This window comes from Mesocricetus auratus, unplaced genomic scaffold, assembly GCF_017639785.1.
Source record: "Mesocricetus auratus isolate SY011 unplaced genomic scaffold, BCM_Maur_2.0 Super-Scaffold_100691, whole genome shotgun sequence".
In the NCBI taxonomy this organism is placed as follows: Eukaryota; Metazoa; Chordata; class Mammalia; order Rodentia; family Cricetidae; genus Mesocricetus; species Mesocricetus auratus.
Genome location: NW_024429267.1, coordinates 58,273,581 through 58,295,534, shown reverse-complemented (window position 1 = coordinate 58,295,534; position 21,954 = coordinate 58,273,581). Strand labels below are relative to the sequence as shown.

The 21,954-nt window shown below is 50.8% G+C and overlaps 1 protein-coding gene across 1 annotated transcript in view; it reads left to right on the top strand.

Moving 5' to 3' along the window:
• Positions 1–6,542: 6,542 nt before the first annotated feature.
• Positions 6,543–21,954, top strand: part of Lyzl4 (lysozyme like 4) — a 35,353-nt gene continuing 19,941 nt past the window's right edge. Inside the window, exons 1-2 of the mRNA XM_040739642.1 lie at positions 6,543–6,599; positions 19,340–19,446. The gene's annotated coding sequence lies outside the window, so the exon portion shown is untranslated. The remainder of the gene's footprint in view (positions 6,600–19,339; positions 19,447–21,954) is intronic.

Below are 21,954 nucleotides of genomic sequence, written 5' to 3'. Positions count from 1 at the left end.
AGGAAGAGGGGCTGGAGAAATGGCTCAGCAGTTAACAGCACTGGCTGCTCTTGTAGAAGACTGGGAATTAATTCCCAGCACCCACACGGTACATGCAACTGTCTGCAACACCAATTCATGGGGATCCCATACCTTCATCTGGCCTCTGCAGGCACTGCATTCACACGGCACCCTCATATGCAGGGAGCATTCACACACATAAAGAAAATACATATATACATACATACATAAAAATAAATAAATAAATGTATACTTTCGAGAGGGAAAGTTCAGGTAACTTACAAAGGCAACCCTGTCAGACTACCATTTGTTCATTTGACACAAACTTTTAAAACCAGAAGGGCCTGGAAAGATGTGCCCCAAGTTTTAGAAGACCACAACTATCAACCCAGACTATTTATACCTGGCCAAAAGTATCTATTAAAATTGGAGGAGAAATGATAAAAATAAATTAAAAGAACTTTTCAGCCACTAGTCCAGCCCAGAGTACACCGACAGGAATGCCATCTGTCTGAAGACAAGAAGAAACACATCGAAGGAGTGACAGGAAGCAAAGAACAAGCCCAGAACAGCTGGTCGGAAGAGAAAACAGGACCAAGCAGCAGGAATGAGTGTGGCTCGTTCAATAACAACTGTTAATATTAATAGTCTCAACTCCCCAATAGAGAGACACAATCTAGCAGGTTGGATTAGAAAACAAGACTCATCTGTTTGCTGTTCTAAGACACACACACCCCTTGTGACCAACTAGGGACAGCACCAAAGAGTGAGAGGATAGGAAAAGCTATCTCCCAGACAAATGCAGCAAAGAAACGGGCAGGCAGAGCTATTCTAAGATCTGACAAACTAGACCTCAAACCCAAACTAGTCAGAAAAGATAAGGAGGCTCCACTTCACCAACGGGATATTACAACCCTAAACACATATACAACAAACACCCACATTCAAAACAGGACACCGTCAAATAGGAAACCACACAACACAGTGACAGTGCATGAGTTCACTACCCCACTCTCGCCAGGAGGCAGGTCATTGGGACAAAAACCAAGCATAGAAACACTGAAGTTAAGTGACATCATAAATCGAGTGAACCTAACAGACATCTCTCTTGCTTTTCTATTGCTGTGCTACAACGCCATGACCAAGGAAATTTATAAAAGAGAACGTTTAATTTGTCTTACAGTTGTGGTTAGATAGAGTCCACGATGATAGAGCTAACATCTTGATCCACGGCAGAGAGAAACAGAGAGAGACAGAGACAGAGACAGAGAGATAGAGAGAGAGAGACAGGGATGGAGGGAGGGAGAGAGAGACACACACAGAGAGACAGAGAGACAGAGAGAGAGAACTGGGAATCTCAGGAGTCTTTTGAAATCTCAAAGCCCATCCCCAGTAACACAACTCCTCCAGCAAGGCCACACCTAATCCTTCCCAAACAGGTCCACCAACTAGGGACCAAATATTCAAATCACCAACTAGGGAAAAATACATGAGCCTGTAGGGGCCATTTTCTTTTTTTTTTTTTTTTTTGGTTTTTACGAGACAGGGTTTCTCTGTATTGTTTTGGAGGCTATCGGTCCAGCCTGGCCTCGAACTCATAGAGATCCGCCTGCCTCTGCCTCCCGAGTGCTGGGATTAAAGGCGTGCGCCACCACTGCCCGGCTGTAGGGGCCATTTTCATTCAAGTGCTACAACATCTACATAACATTCCACCCAAAGACTAAAGAACACATGTTCTTCTAACAGCCCATGGAACTTTCTCCAAAATTGGCCGTGCAGTAGAACTCAAAGCAAGCCTCAACAAACACAATCCTGTACCCATATACCCACACACATATATGTTGTGTAGTATCACATTAGCTAGGCAAAGATATGCTACATCTGTCTATGCTGTCCTGTTCTCCTGCCTCGGCCCTAGGCAGCCTGATAATGACTTGGGAGAGGAAAGCAGGTGTCCTTCCGTCACCAACTGGCCCTTGCACCCCGCTCCATGGGACACAATTTCCAAAACCTGCATCGTTGATTCTGGGCCTTTGCCAACTGCAGAATATGAAATCCCAGTGGTTTCTGAGAACAGAATGCCAGGCGTGGAGGTGACCTGAGCCCTGCCCCCCAGGAGTGATGTGGCATTGAGAGTCAGAGCTTCAGAGATTACCCAAGGGAACCCTCATACAGTTGTGACTATTAACATTCCCTTGTAGGGCTGTGACTGTGGCTCAGTGGGTTGGGTGCTTGACCAGCGTACTTGAAGCCCTGGGGGCTGAGCCTGCAGCTCAGTGGGTAGAGCGCTTGTCTAGCATATATGAAGCTCTGGGTTTGATCCTTGGCACTGCATAAGCTGGGCACAATAGTGCATGCTTGTAATCCCAGCTCTGGATAGGCAGAGGCAGGAAGCTCGGGCATTAAAGGTATCCTTGGATGCATACTGAATTTGAGGACAGCCTAGGCTACATGAAACCCTGCCTACAAAACCAAGTAAGTGGAGACTGATGTAATAATAGCTCAGTGGTTGAAAGCATTTACTGCCCTTGCAGTAAATGGGTTCAGTTCCCGTCACATGCGTGGCTGCTCACAGCAGTGTAAACTGGTGACATGACGGCTCCGTGGAATGGTTAAGGGGACGGTTTTTATTGTAGATATTGTAGAGAGAGCAGCCAGGGGCATCTGGAAGAGTGCAGAGTGGAGAGAGAAAGCATTAGGCTGAACATGGCCGGCAGACTGGACCTGGCCACAAGAGAAGCAGGAGCAGAGCTGAGAGACAGAGAGGGAGAAAGAGGAGAGTGGGAGATAGAGATAAATGATAGATAGATATATTGATAGATAGATAGATGGATGACAGATAGATAGATGATAGATAGATTGATTGATAGATGATATATAGATGGATGCATGACAGATGGATAGATAGATGATAGATTGATTGATAGATGATAGATGAATAGATGATAGATGGATGACAGATGGATAGATGATAGATGGATGGGTGGATGATAGATAGACAGACAGACAGACAGACAGACAGACAGATGATACCGAATGGCCAAAGGAACAGGGTTGTAAGGGGGAATGTGTAGTTCAGGCAGGGAAGCCCACGAGCTGGAAAAGTTTAGGGTAGGGCCAGGATGCCAGCCCTGGCTTTGAAATATTCAACAAGCACTTGTGATGCTGAGGGGGTCCTGTGGCCACCATATGCTTTGGTATGCTAATAGGCACCACAGGGAGCCCCAGCAGTGTCTGCCATCTTGTACTAGTGGAGGTCAGTGACACTTCTGATGTCTGTCCTCACCTTGCACCTCAAGACCAGGCCTCTTGTTAACAGCTGTGCCCACCAATGCAGCTGACCCACCCACGAGCTTCTGGGGATTCTCCACCTTCCTGAGACCACGGATGCACGCAGCCCCATCAGGCTTTATGTGGGCTCCGGGGCCGCAGACTCGGGTCCTCACGCGCGTGTGGCAAGTGCCGTATCCACTGAGTCACTTCCCCAGATGCTCGCTGTCTCGACTCTTTATTAAAATGTTTAGATCACTCCTGGTCTGGTAAGCATTAACCCCATGTCTTGGACTCATTGCTCTAGGCAGGAGAATTCCCTCTAGGAGACTACACAGAGTGTGGTTGTGTTGTCTTCAGACACAGGTTGAGGAAACTGGGTTTTCTATTCATAGACTGCCATGGTCCCGCAGGCTGATCCCAGGGGGAAACTCCCCAGCTGCCTGGTCTGTTCTGTGCCTGGTGTCTGCATGTCTCAGGGCCAAGACAGCCCTCAGGCAGAATCGAAGATACGTTCAGTAAAAAGTTATAGGGGAGGTGGGCTCATAGGAGACCTGGGTGGGGCACACCCTCATCGCTTGCAATGGTCCCTTCCTGTGTCCCCAAGCCTGTGCTTTCTGAGGTGCCCACAGGACGTCTTTGTGGGCAAGTCAGGGTACACAGCTTAGCCCTGAACACAGGTGGTCCACTTGATGAAGAAGGGAAACGGGGCAGGCTGCTGTGAGCAGCATCTGAAGGGGCTGAGGTAACACGGGCAGCCGAGTGGCACAAGGGAAGATGGCAAGGATGTCCCTCAGGTGGTGCTGTGGCTGGATTCGATGGGAAGGAGGTCACAGTGGAGACAAGAGCAGAGGTTAAGCTTAGGCAGGCTGGCTAGGCCCCAGCTCTGCTCAACGGAACCCTGGGGCATTTCCTCCTGCGGAGGCCACCGGGAGAGCCAGTCCAGCCGGCAGTCTTGGCTCTGAGGCATCTTACTGAGGAGCGTGCCAGCAGCCGGGCACTCCAGCACAAAGTCATTGTCTTCACTCGTTCAAGTGGGATTAGTCACGGTGGCCCGGGAGTCCTAGCGTTACCAAACCTAAGGGTTCGTAAATCATCACATAAAAAACCTAACTGCCAGCCTGCTGGTGGTGGCTCACGCCTTTAATCACAGCACTCAGGATCTCTGTGAGTTCAAGGCCGGCCTGGTCTACAGAATAGCTCCAGGGAAGCTAGGACTACACTGAAAAATCAAACCAAAAAGCAAAAGAAACAAAACAAAACAAAACAAACAAACAAAAAAACCCCCAAAACTCAAAGCAAACAAGCAAACAAAAACCATCACCAACGAAAAACTCTAATTTCAGCTTTTGTCCTGAGCCTGGCTCATTCTGCTGGAGAGCATGGAGACTGTAGGCCGTAGGATCCTGGGCAAACCTGAGCCTCAAGGTTGGGGGAAGGATGTTTTGCCCTGAGAGTGCAGAGGTCTGATTCTACCATGGTTGTGCCCACCTGGTCCCTGTGTGCCAGGCAACCAATCACATTCACGATTGAGTGCACTTCGAAGGTTAGGAGGAAAGAATAACGTCTGAAGACAAAGCCAGCTACTAACGGACTAGCTGGGTCTGTGGACTGGCTGCTGAGTCTCCATTGGCCATAGTGTGTCCTGGGAGGAAGAGGAGCAGACTGCTGGGCTACAGTGCAGAAACAGAAAGGAGACACCGGCCGCTTTAACGTAGCTCTAGCTTATGAGATGCCTATTCATGTCGGTGCTTGTGTGCACGAGTGCTGATGCACATGTGGTGTGTGGTGTGTGTGTGTATGGTATGTGTGGTGTGTATGTGGTGTATGTGTATGTGTGTGTGGTGTGTGTGTGTGTATGGTATGTGTGGTGTGTATGTGGTGTATGTGTATGTGTGTGTGGTGTGTGTGTATGGTGTGTATATGGTGCGTGTGTGTGGTGTATGAGTATGCATGTGTATGTATGCGTGTATATATGTGTGTTTATGGGTGCGTGGTGTGTGTGTGATGTGTGTGTTTGTGTGTGTGTGTGTGGTGTATTCTCAGAGAGGCCATGGGTTGACATCGGGAGTCTGTCACTCTGTGCTTTGTTTGGGGGGACAGATCTCTCACTGAACCTAGAACTTGATGCCTTGGCAGGAGTGGCTGGCCAACAAGCTTCAGGGGTCGTCGGATTCAGGTTCTCCGGGGTTGGGGCTATTGGTACGCTGGTTCACTCAGCCCAGTCCCACCCACGCCTGCACACTGCTGACTGAGCCATCCCCCCCCCCCCGCCCAGATCTCTTTCGGCCGCTGTCTTCACTCTGCTCTTTGGTCCTCCACTCTCTCCGGCTCACTCCAGGCGCCAGCTCCGTGTCTTTCCTGATCCCTTGCGGGCTTTCTCTGAGTTTGAGGCCAGCCTGGTCTACTGAGTGAGTTCCAGGACAGCCTCCAAAACAATACAGATAAACCCTGTCTCGAAAAACCAAAAAAAAAAAAAAAAAAAAAAAAGATGTGGAGAGTACTTAGCACAGTGATTGGGAGCTTAGCATGGTGCTTCTCTCCCAGCCAAATATTGATCAGGGAAGGCTGAGAGGCCAACCCACCCTTGTAGTAACTGCTCAGTAACACACAGCCGTGTCTGCCTGGCATTCCTGTCTCTGCACCCTGACTCTGCCGCCTCCACCTGACATTTTGGCATCTAACAGCCACCCTTAACTGTTTCCAGTGACCCCATTGTCTGTCCACTATTGTGTAACCAGTCAAATGACCTCGAGCTTTGCTGCCTATAACAACCATCTCGTCTCAACCAGTTCTCTTGGCTCCAGAGCCCGTCACCACTCCAAGTCTTTCTACTCCTGAGTAGACTGTGGCTAGGGAGCCGGTCACTGCTCCTAACAGTCCCCCTCTTTCCTCCTGGGCAGACTGTGGCTCCGGGGCCCATCACTGCTCCGTTCCAATAGGCTTTCTCTCCACTCCTGGGCAGAGTTAAGGTGTCCACCAAGCTCAGCCTGAAGCTGACCTGGATAAGGGCCTGTTCAGGTGTCCCACAGCTGCAGACAGTTAAGTTCTGTGCGGCTGGAGGACTCAGGGTCTCATTTTGGTGCCAGCTGCAGGCTGACAGCTGGGGGGGCTCCTGAGCTCCTTGCAGTCTAGGGGTTCCCCAACATGGCTGCATGCTCCCTCACTGCCGGGGGGGAGGGTGGGAGATGCCAGCAAGAGGACACCAGTCTTACGTAACAAGCACGCGGTCATGTTTGCACAAGCTCATTTTACCTCCTCCCCCTTTCTGTATTCTGTTTGTTAGAAGCAAGAGGCAGACAGTGCCCAAGCTCAGGAGAATGGACCAGGTGAGGGGTGAGCTCACACTGAAGGTGGGGATGGGCCACATGAGGTAGCAATACTTGGAAGCAGGGATGGTGGGGTGACCTGTGTGCCACAGACCCCAGCTCTGTACCTCTGCCTGGGAGGTTCTCTGTGTTCCAAGATCCCCCCCCCCCCACCTCATTTTCTTCCTTCTTCTTTCTTCCTCCCCGTCCTTTTCCTCTTGTTTCTCCTTCCCCATCTTCTTTCTGTCCTCTCCTCTCCTCTCCTCCTCTTTTCCATCTCCCTCTCACTTCTCATCCCCCTCGGCCTCCTCTTTGTTCTTTCCATGTTTTGGAAACGCTGTCTTACTGTATGGCCTGGGCTAGTCTATGATCTCCTGTCCTCCTGGTTCGGCCTTCCCACTGCTGGGGTTACATGCCCAGCATCCAGGTTCCATTTTGCATGCCCCCATGCTTCCGGGGCCCTTGCTGCACCCCAGTCCTGTGTCGGGCTCTGGGATAACTAAAATGTATAGCACAGTCCAGCCACTGAGTTGCCCCACCAAGGAGCTTTCTGGCAGCGCCCATGACTCTTAGCTTGTCTGTATAAATGACACCTTGCTCTGTTGTCCCCACAATAGCACTGCTTGTATAAACACTTCTGTCTCAATGGGATCCCAGTCTCCACTGTGCCAGGGTAAGTCTGGGTCAAGGTCAGCACTCGATTTGAGTCTAGGCATGAGAACAGAGCTCTGACTACTTGCTTGGTCCGAACTGGACTGTTTTTTTGTTTTGTTTTGTTTTGTTTTTTGGGTTCATCAGTGAGAAATGATCCATTTGTTTTCAGAAGCAGGCCCAGGTCTTTCCAGAAGCCTCAGTAAATCCGAGAGACCAGGCCCTGGTGCCCTCTGTGATAAAATGCTTGTCCTGGGTACAAGAAGCGACAGCTGACAGCGGGGGCTTTGTTTTCCCACTCTGGGGCAGGGACTAACGTCTGCAGCTGCTCATCCCCACTTCCCTTTTGGCCCAGAGCGGGGCACCCTATTCGCTTGGGTTAGGCCTCCACTGGCTGGGCTGTGTCTGTGTCTGATTACCGGGTGCCTGGAATGGGATGATGGGGCAGACAGATCTAATATGAGACGGCACGATGTCCCTGAAGGAAGGGAGGGGAAGTGGACTGGGGCTTCCTTGCGGTGTGACAGTAAGTGCAAAGTGACAGAAGAATGATCTGCAGGCAGGGGACAGACCCAAGTAGGTGTTAGGTCCGGGCTCTGCTGGGCTCATTCATGCGTTCGTTATGTTGAAGGAGGACTCATGTCTGGAAGAGGCAGGGGGGAATGGGGAAGGCCACACGGTAAGTAAATCAGGGTAGCTGGGCTGGTTTTCTTGTGCGGCTGCATTGCTACCTTAAAGCTCCAGCAATGTATCGTTTCTGGTTTTACATTGTTTCATTTCTGTTTTTACATTGTATCGTTTCTGGTTTTATATTGTATGGTTTCTGGTTTCGCATCATCCTTGGGAGAGAGGAAGCTGAAGGATCTGGGGTGGGGCCAGGCCTTAGTTCAGCAGCTTTCTGGAGTTGCTCGGTGTCTGTGCTTGGGGGCAGGCTGGGACTTAACGTATCTAGTGGAGAGTGGGTTGATCTTCCACCCCTGCCTATAGATGCAAATGACAGAGTGGGAAGATGCAAGGGAAACTACTAGTGACTTCTAGTTAGAAACAAGACGCACCCAGTCCCTATGATAGGTTGGGGTCAGAGCCTGGGCTCTGGGAGCCCTGCTAAGCTAGGCTCAGTCTCTTGTCCTCCACAGGCCAGTTAAACAAGTACTAGTTAAAAGCTGAGAGAGATTTATTCTATGTAGCCACGTTGGGAAGAGGAACCCACCTCTGCTGATGGTCGAATCTTGGGGAGATTCCAAAGCCAGACAATACTCAGAGCGTGCCTGGGCTAGCATGTGGGGTTTCTTCTCCATTCCTGATGGTCTCTCTAGAAGTACAGGGATCCAGGACACACCCACAAAGCCCTGTCTTCCTGAGAAGTTACACCCTGCTGAAGGCAGAGGTTGTCCTTGGCAGCTGGTGCCTGGTTAACAGGGAATAATCCATAAGTTACAGCTAGACTTAAACCCCACATCATCCTGTGGCCCTGGAGAACAGCTGGACTTTCCATGAGATGGTGAGGTCCCCCCATGGCACCTGGGATCCTACAATGAGGCATGATATCTGGCTGACATGTTAGGGCAGAGGCAGATCCTAACCTCTTGGGCCGTGGGCTGAGGCCCAGGTTATCTGCCCTGGACGATGGGCACCCATATTTGGCCTTGCTAAGCACATGAACACAATGCTTGCAATTGCACAATGGACTTTCCTCAGAGCCTGAGGGAGCTGACTGGAAGTAGCAGGTACAATTCAGGTGAGTCAAGGGATGAGGGCTTGTGCCTTGCTGCCAAAGACCCATCTTGGAGGAGGGAGAGGTAGGTCCACCCTCCCAGGAACCTCCTCCCAAGTTCAGAATTCTCCTCATTGCCAGGGAGGAGTCAACAGCCTTTTTATATTCCACAATGGGAGAGAGGGTGGGGGGTGGGAGGGATGTCCGCCCTGGCTGCCTGTAACAGGTTCCTTGTAGAAACAGGACGACAAAGGTTTGTCTAGGAACACAGAGAGAGGTGAGCTTTGTTCTGAGAGTTAGGGTGCAGGTTAGTGGGCCAGATTGCTGGGAGTGTTGAACTCCTGAGTGGGAGATTTTATCCAAGGACCAGGCAGGAGAGAGCTGGAGCTCACACTTGAAAGACAGCTCCTGCCCAGCAGGCCCAAGGCTGCATTTTCACTGGGACTGGATCATGAGCACTTGTGCTATGCATGCTACTGTAGGCATCTCCAGGGGCTGCCTTTTATTTATTTATTTTTTTCCTTATTTGGTCATAGTCATGTCTATCATGGTACCACTGACGCTAGTTACCATAGATGTCATAGTCGGAGCTCGGACCCTGGCAGCCAGAACATGCCAGACTCAGCCACCTTCTTCAACAGGCTAGTTAGACAGGTAACAGTGAGAGGAAGGAAGATTTGTGTAGCCATACTGAGAAGGGAGTAGAGGTCCAGTGGATACTCCCCCACAAGTCCATCTTTGGGGTCCTGACAGGAGGTTCAGGTGTAAAGAGAAGGCAAAATGTGAGCATAATTCAGATCAGGTCAAGGTGTGTTCCCACCAGTCACTGACCCATCCTTCAGAGTTCTAGTTTGCAAGATGTCATAACTATGTGAGATCTCTTCCTGGGAGACATGCCCTCCTCTGGCCGGCACCTGGCTCCCAGGCATGTTCTACCCCCAGCATGAGATTCTTGTGGCACACATATCTTTTCTTAGATTATCTTTGCTTCAGCTAAGACAGTTAGACTGTGTGGGGGGGGTGAGAGAGAGATCATTATAATATTATAAAAGAGATTATAAAGAGCTAAACGTCATCATGAATGTCAAAGTGGCTGTGGAATCAGATGGAGTCAGACTAGAGTTCTGTTTGGTATAAGGGAGTGCACGGTCTCAGTGGTCTGTCTGCCTTCCAGCATCCAGACTTCAGCTTTGCAAACCAGAAACTCAGCAGACAAGACAGTGGGAACCTGACATCCCTTTAACCACCATGTAAAACCTTTGGAATATAACCGGGTGGTGGTGGCAGCAGAGGCAGTGGCGCAGGCCTTTAATCCCAGCACTCAGGAGGCAGAGGCAGGTGGATCTCTGTGAGTTCGAGGCCACCCTGGTTTAACAAAGCTACAAAGAAAAACCCTGTCCCAAAAAACCAAACCAAAACCAAAACCTTTGGAATATATTCATAGCAGGCAGCTAGTTGTCACCAACACAAAAGCTTAGGAGCAGATTTCTTACTGTGCTGGAGCCCACTGGCTTCATGTCCCCACCAACATATTTGTCAAAATGCTTTGACTTATGACTTTCTTTTGTTCTGTGACTATAAAAGCTAATGTGACCCAGTCCATGCTGGGTCATGTCATTTCGGGCAACCCTAGACTGTATTCCCGGGCCTCAGTCACTCATTTTTGGCTCAGAACAAACTGGACTGCTGTGTAGATGCTGGAACCAAAACCAGGCTCTCTGCCAGAGCAGCCAGGGATTTTAACAGCTGAGCCATCTCCCCAGCCCCTTGTGCAATTCAGATCTGGCCTCAAGCTCTTATATGTGTTGTGATTTAAAGGAGAAGGGCTCCCAAAGTCTCATATGTTTGCAAGCTTGGTCCCTAATTAGTGGGATTGGGGGGGGGAGGATGAGGAGGTGTGGCCTTGTTGGAGGTGTGTCACTGGGGGTGGGCTTTGAAAGTTCAAAAGGCTATGCCAGACCCAGTTTCTCTTGTTCTTCTTCCTCTTCTTCCTCTCTCTCTCTTTCCCCTCTCTTTCCTCTCTCCTCTCTCTTCCTCTCTCCTCTCTCCTCTCTCCCCTCTCTCTCTCCTCCCTCCCTCTCCCTTCCTCCCTCCCTCGCTCTCTCTCCCCCCCCCCCAGCACCATACCTGCCTGTTTTCCACCATGATGATAACGGACTGAACCTCTGAAACTGTAAGCCAACCCCCACTCAAATGCTTTCTTTTTTATAAGAGTTACATGGTCATGGTGTCTCTTCACAGCAATAGAACGGAGACTAAGACAGTGAGTGTAGCGTGGGGGACATGTAGGTGTGGTCTTGCTGGAGGAAGTATGTCACCAGGGAAGGGATTTCTGAGCTAAAAGATTTCTGCCATCTCCAGAGTCTTTCTCTCTGCTTCATGCTTCCGTAAAGGATGTGGGCTCTCAGTATCCTGCCCCGATTACGGCCACATTGCCTCACCATCATGAATCCCTATCCCTCTGAACCGTAAGGTGAAACAAACACTTTGTTTTTTTGTTTGTTTGTTTGTTTGTTTTTTTGGTTTTTCGAGACAGGGTTTCTCTGTGGCTTTGGAGGCTGTCCTGGAACTCGCTTGGTAGTCCAGGCTGGTCTCGAACTCACAGAGATCCGCCTGCCTCTGCCTCCCGAGTTCTGGGATTAAAGGCGTGCGCCACCACCGCCCGGCAAAGCTCACTCTTCACTGGGCTTAATGATACAATCAGTGGCAACGTATTTTTTGCCTCATTCGGTCTCATTGCTGCTGGGTGTAAGTGGACATTCCATTCTTGGGGAGGCCTCAGAGTCACCAGAGACGCAAGGGAGACTGGATGGTGACTACTCCCCTCCTGCAATTCGGCCTTTTTGGGTCTCAATGATGCCGGCTGGGACTGGAGGCCCCATGCCCCTCTGCCCCTCAGAAGGGGAAGTGAGACCTCTGGTGTCAAGTCTCACTTTGCACCTTCTCATTAAGTCTTGTGGCTGTGTGGTGGCTGAGGTTCAGTTCCCCCGCAGAGTGGCACTACCTTTTAGGGAAGTTGGAGAGCTGCCTGCTTCTGGCAGGCACCGAGGGGACTCTTAGCTCCTGTTCAGTCTTACTAATGTCACCTAATGTGATGACCCAATTGTTGTGCCTGACTTCCGTGAGAGGAGAGGGTGGGTACAGCGCTGCCCTTGACCCTAGGTGGTTCTGCAGAAACTGCCAGAGGCAGGTTGTGTTTGGACGGAGCAAGGAGAGTATTGCTAAAGTTTTCTATTGTTAGGCCTCTTACCCCCTGCTCTGTAGCCGCAGAGAACAAGCTTTTCTCAGAATTGTCTGCCTGTTCCTGTTAGCAGCTATGGGGTGGAAATTTTGGTAGTTCTCTGCCTAAGAGATCTGAGGCAATGAGAAGCATCGGAGGACTTACGGTGTGTGTGTGTGTGTGTGTGTGTGTGTGTGTGTGTGTGTGTATGTGTGTGTGTGTGCGCGCATGTTCTTCAAGTCCACCTTTTGGGGTTTCGCATTCTGTCATTAAAGAGAAGACTACAGGGTCGGAGAGATGGCTCCACATTTAAGAGCCTGGGTGCTTTCCCATGGCTCCTGGGTTCAATCCCAGCACCCATATAGTGGCCCACAATTGTCTATAACTCCAGTCCCTTCTTCTGGCTTCCATGGGTAACAGGCATGCATGTGGTACTCAAACATAACACAGGCAAAAACTCATGCACATTAAATAAATAAATAAATAAATAAATAAATAAATAAATAAATAAATAAAAAGACTGGGGAGATGATGATGACTCCATCCGGGTGGAATTGGAAAGCTGCACAGTTGTTCTCCAAGGAAGCAGCTTTCTCGACCTCGGTCAGAGAAGCCCCTCAGTGCAGAAACGCAGAACTGGCCAAAGAGGGTGGCGAACCCCTCCAAGGCTCAGCTTGCCCTTTGGAAGGTGGGGCAGAAAGAAAATGTAAGAGGCGGAGGATGGGGAGGAAGGCTGTGAACTGCTGCTTTCTGTCACACCCGTGAGCTCACAGAAGCTGCGGCTAACTGCACAAGAGCAAGCCAACAAGACCAGCCAGCATTCCGACAGGCAGCGCTGACTGGACTTGGTGGGTTACCAAAGTGAGTGAGTGAATGAATGAAAGAATAAAAAATGAATAAATAGGAGGAATAAAAAAAAGAGGATGGCGGTGGGAGGGGTCATGCTGGTGGCTCTTGGGGTAAAGAGGGAGGAAGGAGTTGCAGGTGGACGTGATCGAGCTGCATGACCATTCCTGGGTTCAATCGTTGCATGGAAAGACCCAGTGCCATCAGAATCATGGCTGTGGTTTGTCATGGTGAAAAGACTCAGGTTACAGTCAGGAATAGGAAGATACTTACAGAGCAAAACAACAGAAGCCAGGTGGGAGTGGGGAGTGGGGACTCTCGCTGTTCTCTTCTGGGAGAGTCACGTGGACAATGCTCACTTCTAGCAACTGCAACTTGTGCTTGGTGTGGTTGCTAGCACTGGTTACCAACTTTAGTTTCAGCCACTCAACCAGATGATACTATGTAACCCAAGGCTCCCCAAGTCAGTCACCTGGGGAGCCAGAGAGCATGGTGGTCGAAAGATCCCAGGGCAAACAGAGACGCTTAGGCAGAACCTTTCAAAGTCTCAAAGGGAATCTGCCAGAGGCCAGAGGCCAAGGGCCAGCTCCCTCCTTGGGCAAGGCTGATCCTTGGTTGCTGTGCTCCTTGTTTTATGACATAAGCTAGCATCGCGTGGGAACAGGGAACCTCCACTGAGAAGATGCCTCCACCAGATTGGCCTGTGGGCAAGCCTGTGGCAGATTGTGTGGGAGGACCCAGCCCATAGCAGATTGTGTGGGAGGGCCCAGCTTTCTGTGGGCGGTTTCATCGCTGGGCTGGTGGTCCCGGGTGGCTATAAGAAAGCAGGCTGAGCTAGCCATGAGGGGCAAGCCAGTGAGTAATCAGCTCCTGCCTCCAGGCTTGAGCTCTCCCTGACGTCTCTGGATGACTGACTACAAGCTGTGTGGTGACGTACACCCTTTCCTCCCCGACTGCTTATGGCCGTGGTGTTTAGCACAGTCCCAGAAACACTGACTAAGACATTTCCCTGGTGTCTATAACATCCTCCGTGTTACTTGTCAGTCTGTACGCCAGGACAAGCTCAAATCATACCTAACACAGTTTGTGCCCAGCTCACTGCCAAACACAATGAAGTGAACAACAGCCTTGGATGAGGAAACAGCACCACGCATGAACTCAACAAGGAAGTGGGTGTCATTTTACCTCATGCATTTGCCAACTGTCTTCTGTCTTGCCTGACTTTGCTGTCTGTCTTGCCTGACTTTGCTGTCTGATCTGGCACTGACATGTTATTCCCAGCTGATGTCCATATCGTGGGGAAGCGGCTGTGACACTGGTCCTGGCTGATTTGTATGGCAACTTGTGTACCATTGTCTTAGTGAAGGTTTCTACGGCCGAGATAAAGCCCCATAACCAAGAGCAACTTGGGGAGGAAAGGGTTTGGTTTGGTTTGGGTTTTCTCCATATAGTTCCATATTGCTGTTTATCATCCGGAGATGTCAGGGTAGGAACTCAAGGCGGGAACCTGAAAGCAGGGACTGAGGCAGAGGGCGTGGCTACTGGCTTGCTACCCGTGGCTCGTTCAGCATGTCTTTCTTATCCCCAGGACCGCCTGCCCAGAGGTGACACTGCCCTAGGTCAGCTGGGCCCTCCCACATCGATCATTACTCAAGAAAATGCCCCTACAGGTTTGTCTACAGAGAATCTGACGGGGGTATCCTCTCAACTGAGGTTCTTCTTCGTAGATAACTCTAGCTTGTGTCAGGTTGACAAAAAACAAACACTCGTACACACACCAAACAAACAAAAGCTAACCAGGACAACTAGGTATATTCCATTCATACCTATCATGTGCGCTGATTGCGCCTAGTGGTCCTGGTGGCTTTTCTGATCCCACAGAGAGCTCAGCATGACCATAGAGAGACTGAGAAGTCGCTGTGAATATTGTGGGGACATGACCTGGCTTAGCCTGGGTGGAGACCCCCAGTGGACGGACACTGCCACCGCAGTGGCAGACGTAGCATGGATACCCCAGCAGAGTCTCAGCTCCTCTTGGACGCCCCACAGAGAACTCATCAGCCTTCACTGACTGCCCATTTTATAAGGACCCATTGCTTCCTTGAGCATTTTCAGTCAACCATTAACCCAAGACAAAAAAAATCAGCGCTTTGCTGCACACTGTCCCAGAGAGTTAGTTTTGCTTTACAAATCTTACCTCGGGCCATTCAGAGTAATAACTTACACATGTCCACTATGGGACATTTCATGGGAAAACACAGGGAGCTGGACTCTCTCCCAACAGTTAGCAATTAAGAAAACACCCCACAGATACGCCTGCAGGCCAGCCTGAGGGAAGCGGTTTCATAACTGAGAGCCCCTCTTTCAAGGTGTGCCTGGTTTGGGTCATGGCAACAAAAAACTAACTATGACCCAAGTCAGGAGCGCAGCCCTTCATGGTGGTGTCAGGACTGTGAGGTAGTCACATTGTGCCGTGCCCACACTTAGTAAGGAGAGAACCGTGCTCACTGCTGCTCAGATAGAATTCCCCCTTGTCAGCAGTCCAGGGTCCCAGCCCAGGGAATGGTACACTCATTGTGAGTGTGAAATGTCCCAGCTCAACCAATCCAGTAAGATAACCCCCCACAGACATGCGCAGAGGCTAACCTAACCTAGGCAGTCCAACATGGTCGTGCCCAGAAGCCTGTCTTCCGGGAGATTCTAGATTGCTAGCCAATGTGAACTGTCATCAGCCTTTCCTAGGAGGGGTTGTGGAGTGTGAATTGGGTTTTTGGTCCCTCGGTGACGGTGGACAGGATATGTGAGAGCTCGGATGACTGGCAGGGACTCTGTGTTGTGGGTTTTCCAGAGAAGGGGCAGCCTGGGCGTGGTAGCATAGAGCCTGGGGGATTGATGCTCCCATCCTGCAAGGGGGTCAGGCGAGGGCACCCACAGATAGGACCCTGATCCCGAACCATGTGATGTTCAGTCTTCACATCTGGCTTGAGATTACGTAGTTCAGCTTCATCTCTTGGAGGTGAAGCTGTTTAGCTGTGTGCCCACACAGTCTTCTTAACCTCTGCCTGGAGTCCAGGCCCACCTCCCATCTGTGTGGGTGACGGATGAAAAGTTAGGTGCCTTGCTGAGTTCTGCAAGCCCCCACAAAGCACCACCCATGGGGCAATCTCCAGGCCGTGCCCCTGGGGTGACATTTGTAGGGATAAGCAGGGGGTAAAGGGTTGTGAGATGAAAACCAAGTGACAACTATACACACACCCAGTGTGCACTGTCCTAAGTGTGAGGTGGGCATGGGGGATATAGTCTGAACACATTGGCAGGATCTAGAGGTCTGTGTTCCTCCTTAGCTCTCTCCCACATCATCCCAAGTCAGGGAGTTGGCACAGGAGAGCCAGAGGTGCCCTGAGCTACTTACTCTTCTTTATTAACTGGACTGGATTCGGAGTCACCTGCACAAGAGCCGTGGTGAGCAGCTGCATGCTCATGCACTAGTGACATGCACAACCCTTTGCAGCAGACATCGATCTCAAGTATCTTCTCCGGAGACAAGGTTTCCTGAGAGGTTTGGGGAACTTAAGGTCTTCCATTTTGTGTCCGTCCTACGGTGGTCCTGGGTTAGTGTTAAGGTATTCTGTTAGTGTGTCTGTCCTGCTGTGGCCCTGGGTTAGTGGTTGTCCCTAATGATGCTGTGCAATTGTCCCCAGTGGAAACCCTGGGCTGTGTGGCAGAATCCCCACCAGGTGGCAGTGGCATCTTGCTCATAAGTCCCCAGGAAGCCACTCAGCTGGTGAATCTGAACATGGAGAAGTCACCACCAGAAAATGAAAACCTCGGTGCAGAGTTAGAACTGGGAAAGCATTAGCTCTGTGTCCTGTCTCACGATTCCATTGCCCATCACCTACAGGTAGACTTTCATCACCTAGTATCTCTCTTTTCTTTCCCTCCTCTCTAATTATGCTGTACCCACGTGTACATGTGTTTATACACATATACACAGATTACTGTTCATATGCTTGCATGCGTATATTATTGTATTTAAACAAACATTATGTTATGTGTATGTTATGTTTATATATACACACATGTACAAATTCAGGTTCATACTTTATTGGGAGGTTGTTATGGTTTATTCTTTTTATATACATTTTTATTTGAATTAGAAACAATCTTATTTTATATATCAATCCCAGTTCCCTCTCCCTCCCATCCTCCCATGTCCCCCCAACACCCCCCCCCCCCGGTTTAGATTTATTCTAAAGAGTTTACAATTGTTTGTATCTGTGTGCGGGTTTGTGCATGTGAGGGCAATGCCTGAAGAGTCCAGAAGAGGGCGCTGGATATCTCAGGACTGGAGTTACTGGTGGTTGTGAGCCACCTAGTGGATGCTGGGAACTGGACTTGGGTCTTCTGCAGGGGCCGTGTGCATTATCAACCCCGGAGCCATCTTCCCGGCCTGTCTAGGCTTGTGCTAAGGACTGGAAGGCAGCTTAGTCAGTAAAGTGCTTGATACAGGAGCAAGAATGAACGAAATGAGGACACGATCTCTCCAAGGTGAAGGCTTTTCGTTGGAGCTATGAGGGAGAGAACAGCCAGAGGAATCTGGAAGAGTGCAGAGTGGACAGAGAAAGCAGTAGACCCCCCCACATGGCCAGCAGACTGGACTGGGCCATGACACGGGGCGGGGACTGAGAGCGGAGGACCAAAAGAGAGGGACAAAGGCAAGGGGGGCGAGTGGACCAAGAAGAGAAAGAGGACCATGAGAGGCAAGAGGGCAAAAAAGGGAATGCGTGGCCGAAATGTCAGGGTTGCATAGTCGGAATGAGAAGCTGGGGGAAATGAGGAGCACGAGGAGCTTGGGGTAGGGGGCGGGGCGAGAAGAGCTGAGCCTTAGGATAGGGGGCGGGGCGAGACGAGCAGAGCGAGCCTGCAAACCCTTTAGTATGCTAACAGCCATCACAGTTTCCCATTTGTCCCAGTTTTATTTTGAACCTAACAATGAATACCCGAGTTTGACCCCCAGAACCCGAGTAAGAATCTGGGTGGCATGGTGTACGCTTATACTCCTAGGCCTGGGGCCAGGCAGGTCAATGAGGTACAATCTCGTAAAACAAGGCGTTGGCTCCTGGGGGAACAGCACCTGCCGCGTCCTGCGCAGCCAGTTCCTGGAAATCCGCCTGGGGCAACATGTGAATGATGTAAGGACAGACCCACAGACACACGTGCAGAGAAGCTGGGATCAGGCGGGCTACACCTGCCCTGATGGAGCAGCACCGACGTCGGAATACTATAGACTACCCCAGGACCTCAGCGCATTTATTACACATAGCGTGGGAAGGAGGGGTCAGCTAGTCTCTGACGTCTCTGTAACAGTCTCAGGCAGCAGCCGTCCTGGGAGGGAGAAGCTGCTCTTGCTAGTGTTTGCACAGATGTTAGTAAACACTTGCGCTTGGAGCAGAAGGCTTTGCCATGGCCCTGAGCCTCCCCCAGAGGAAGGCTTTGCACTGGTGTCCTTGACACGGCTATGCCCAGTCACTCAGGTCTGCATCCACTCCTTACACATCACCTGGGGCTTCCTCGGCTCCCCACAGGCACCTGAGCACGACCTCTGACCTCCGCATGGGCGTGTGTATGCGCGCGCGCATACATACACACACACACACACACACTCATGAGCACTTATACACACATATGTATCCATGCACACACACACAACTTTTTAAAAATTATTTGCCCCAAAATCTTTACACATATTCAGCCCGCTCACACTGAATTCAGAGAGCCCTGTGAACAAACGGCTCCTGTGGTCGTCCCAATCTTCCAGACGCCGAGATGGGGCCACTGGGACTTTCAGAAGCACGCCCAACACCACACAGCTGGGACTTGAACCAGGTGGGCTGGCTTCGAACCCCTCTCTTGTGAGTGTTTGTGACGTCAATGGGAGTTACGCTATGTCTCCAGGCTGCTGCTGTCGTTAGCAACAGCCCGTGGCAGAGGCCCCTTTTCCAAGGACACGACCACAGAACCAGAAGAAACTCAAAGACAGATGCTCCTTCCTCAGGCCACTGCCACTTTTCCAGAGCCCCTGACCTGGGGACTTGATGTCTACAGGCAGGCTTCCGTGAGACCCAACTGTCTTGCACCTGGGAAAAATGGCTCCCACCACTCCTGCAGGGTACACCTGGGGAAAATGGCTCCCATCACCCCTGCAGGGTACTTCTACTCTAGATACAGGGGGTTCTTGCAGCCTGGTTTCCTGGGGTGCATGAGAACGTGTGACCAGCATGGCTGACTCTCTTCTGGGGTTGTTTTTTTCTCTTTGTGACCCATGCTTAGGATCTACAATGTAGCCTGGTATGTTCCGGCCTCCTGGGTAAGCTAGCGCTGTGTGAGGTGTGGCAGAGTCCAGGATATCTTCAGCCCCGGGCTGGTCCTGCCCACAGGTGAGTGTCTTCCCATTCCAGTGCCCACTCCGCACTGCTCTGCAGTTCTGAGGTTCTGAGGTTGCTGACCTGGCCAAGACCTGGGCTCTGGAGATACAGGGCCTTACCTAGTTTGCTTTCTGTTTCTGTGATAAACACCTTGAGTCAAAGCAAGCAGGTTACTGCCCACTGAGCAGTGAAGCCAAGGTAGGAACTCAAGGCAGGAGCTGGAAGAAGAAACCACAAAGAAATGCCCCCCACCCCACTGCATCCCCCCCCCACTCCAAGGCTCCTTGCCTAGAGGTGGGCACCCTCACTCACAGTCATTAACCAAGAAAATGCCCCGAAGACAATCCAGTTGGAAGCGGTGTCTTTGATGGAGCCTCACTGCTGGGTGATTCTAGCTTGGGTCAAGCTGACTAATAAGTAGGGGAGGTTACTGTGGCTCCAACCCAGAACTTGAGTGGTATCCCATAGACTCTCCCAACCCCCAGAGCCTTTCCTTTCACACATCGGCTGGGGTTCAGCTCACTCAGGTTCCCAGGTCTGGGCCCTCCAGGTCCAGGGGAGGATAGGCCCATCCCAGAGCTCCCCCCTGTGAGCAGCTTGGAGTGAGAAACGCCTTTGGGGTGGGGGTGAGAAATGCCAAGCCACATTAGAAGATGACTTTGCAATTACATAGGAAGCGGAATGTGTCTGCACCCCGTGACCTCCCTCCCTCCCTCCCTCCTTCCCTCCCTCCCTCCCTCCCTCCTTTCCTACTTCTTTCAGACAAGGTCCCAGGGTGGCCTCAAACTTTCTACATAGCTAAGCATGACCTTGAACCCCTGGCCATCAACTTCAGCTCTAGGATGTGGGATGACAATCTTGAACCATCTCACCCGATTCCACTCCATGCTGGGGATCAAGCCCAGGTGCTCTGTGTGTGCTAAGCAAACATTCTAGGAGCTGAGCCACCTCCCTCCCCACCCCCAGTCCCCTTGTCAGCTTTTGAGGAATCCTGGAGAAGCTGTGCTGACTCCTTTGTTGGCTCCACCCATAGCAAGCCCAGTGGAAGGATCGATGGGCTGAGCCTAGAAGCTTGCCTGGCAGTGATGAGGTCTTCTGGAAGGGAATCTGGAGCTGTCGCGTCAGGCCTGGCTGGCTTGCCTCCAGATTAAAACATCTATTTGCCTCAGCCGCTAATTGGGGTTTTCTATTACTCACAGCCACACCCTGCAGGGGCAGGCTAGGGACTCTGAGAACAGATTCAGAGCTTGTCTAGTGCACACGGGGCACCTGGGTTTGAGCCCAAGTACCAAGTAAAAGTAGGAGTGGTAATGCAAACCTGTAATCCCAGTGCTTGAGAGGTAGACCAGGAAGGATCAGGACGTTAAGGTCATCCTTGGCTACCTAGCAAGTCTGAGGCCAGCCTGGGATTCCTGAGATACTGGCAGAACAAAATAAAATAAAAATTATTCAAAAGCCTGGTCAAGCTTTGGCTCCTCTCCAGATTCTCTGCAGGGATCCTCAGCTGTTGGAGCTTAGGAAGAATTCAGATATAGGAGGAAACGTCCCAAACGTGTCCCCGCGTGTTCCCCAGCTGCCTGCTGCAGGACGCTGTTACATCTCCAACACTTGTCCTTCTTCCTGTCCCAGCTTATGTTTCCACGGCCACCGGGGCATTGCTTGTCACAGTTGTCAGATTGCAAAAGACAGGGGAACCTGAACCATTCCCAGCTTCCTCCCCCATCATCCTCCAGAAAACTGGCTTCCCAGAAGGGGGCTGTCACTGTGTCGACTCCACCTGTCGACGCCAAGCGTGGGCGTTGGAGAATCCCAGTCGGCCGTCCAAATGCTGGTGATCAGAACTGACTTGTGGCCAAGACACCAGAGCTGGGACTTTACCCCCAGCCAGCTCTCACATCTGGTAAATGGTGCTGCAATGGCTCCTGCATCTTCATGAGGGAGCAGCTACTGAGTTACCTTGGAACTCACAGCCTGGTCTGTGCAGGCATGGTCAGGGAACTGCAGAGACCCAAGCACGCCATTACCTCCAAGGTACCCTGAGCCTGTGAGGCAAGGGAGATGGGGTGTGATTCTGGCAAGTGTCTTTCCTCAGCCATCAGGCTAAAAATGTAACCGTTTGTATAAAAAAACCGGGTCTTAGTCACGAAAGAAAAGTGAAGGAGTGATGGAGAGGAGCGTCCCACACTTGGCAAACTTGTGATGAATTTGCACTTCCTGTTCAAAGTCACTGACATTTTTGGAAAATCCAAATATAATCAAGGCATTTTAAAAGATCCAAACAGAATCGGAGAAACTTGAGGCTCATTAGCATAAGTCTCAACTAGACAGAATGCTTTTTTTTCTGGGAAGATTGCTTTCCCTGGAGGCTGTGTGAGCATGGGGCTGGGGAAGGAACTGGTTCAGTCATCAAGGTTGAGCTTGGAAAGAACAATGGCACTCTGGTTGTCACACTCACCCAACATGGAGCTTACAGCCTGGGGAGCAGAGTGGGTTTTGAGGTATGGTGTGAGCCTTCAAGGA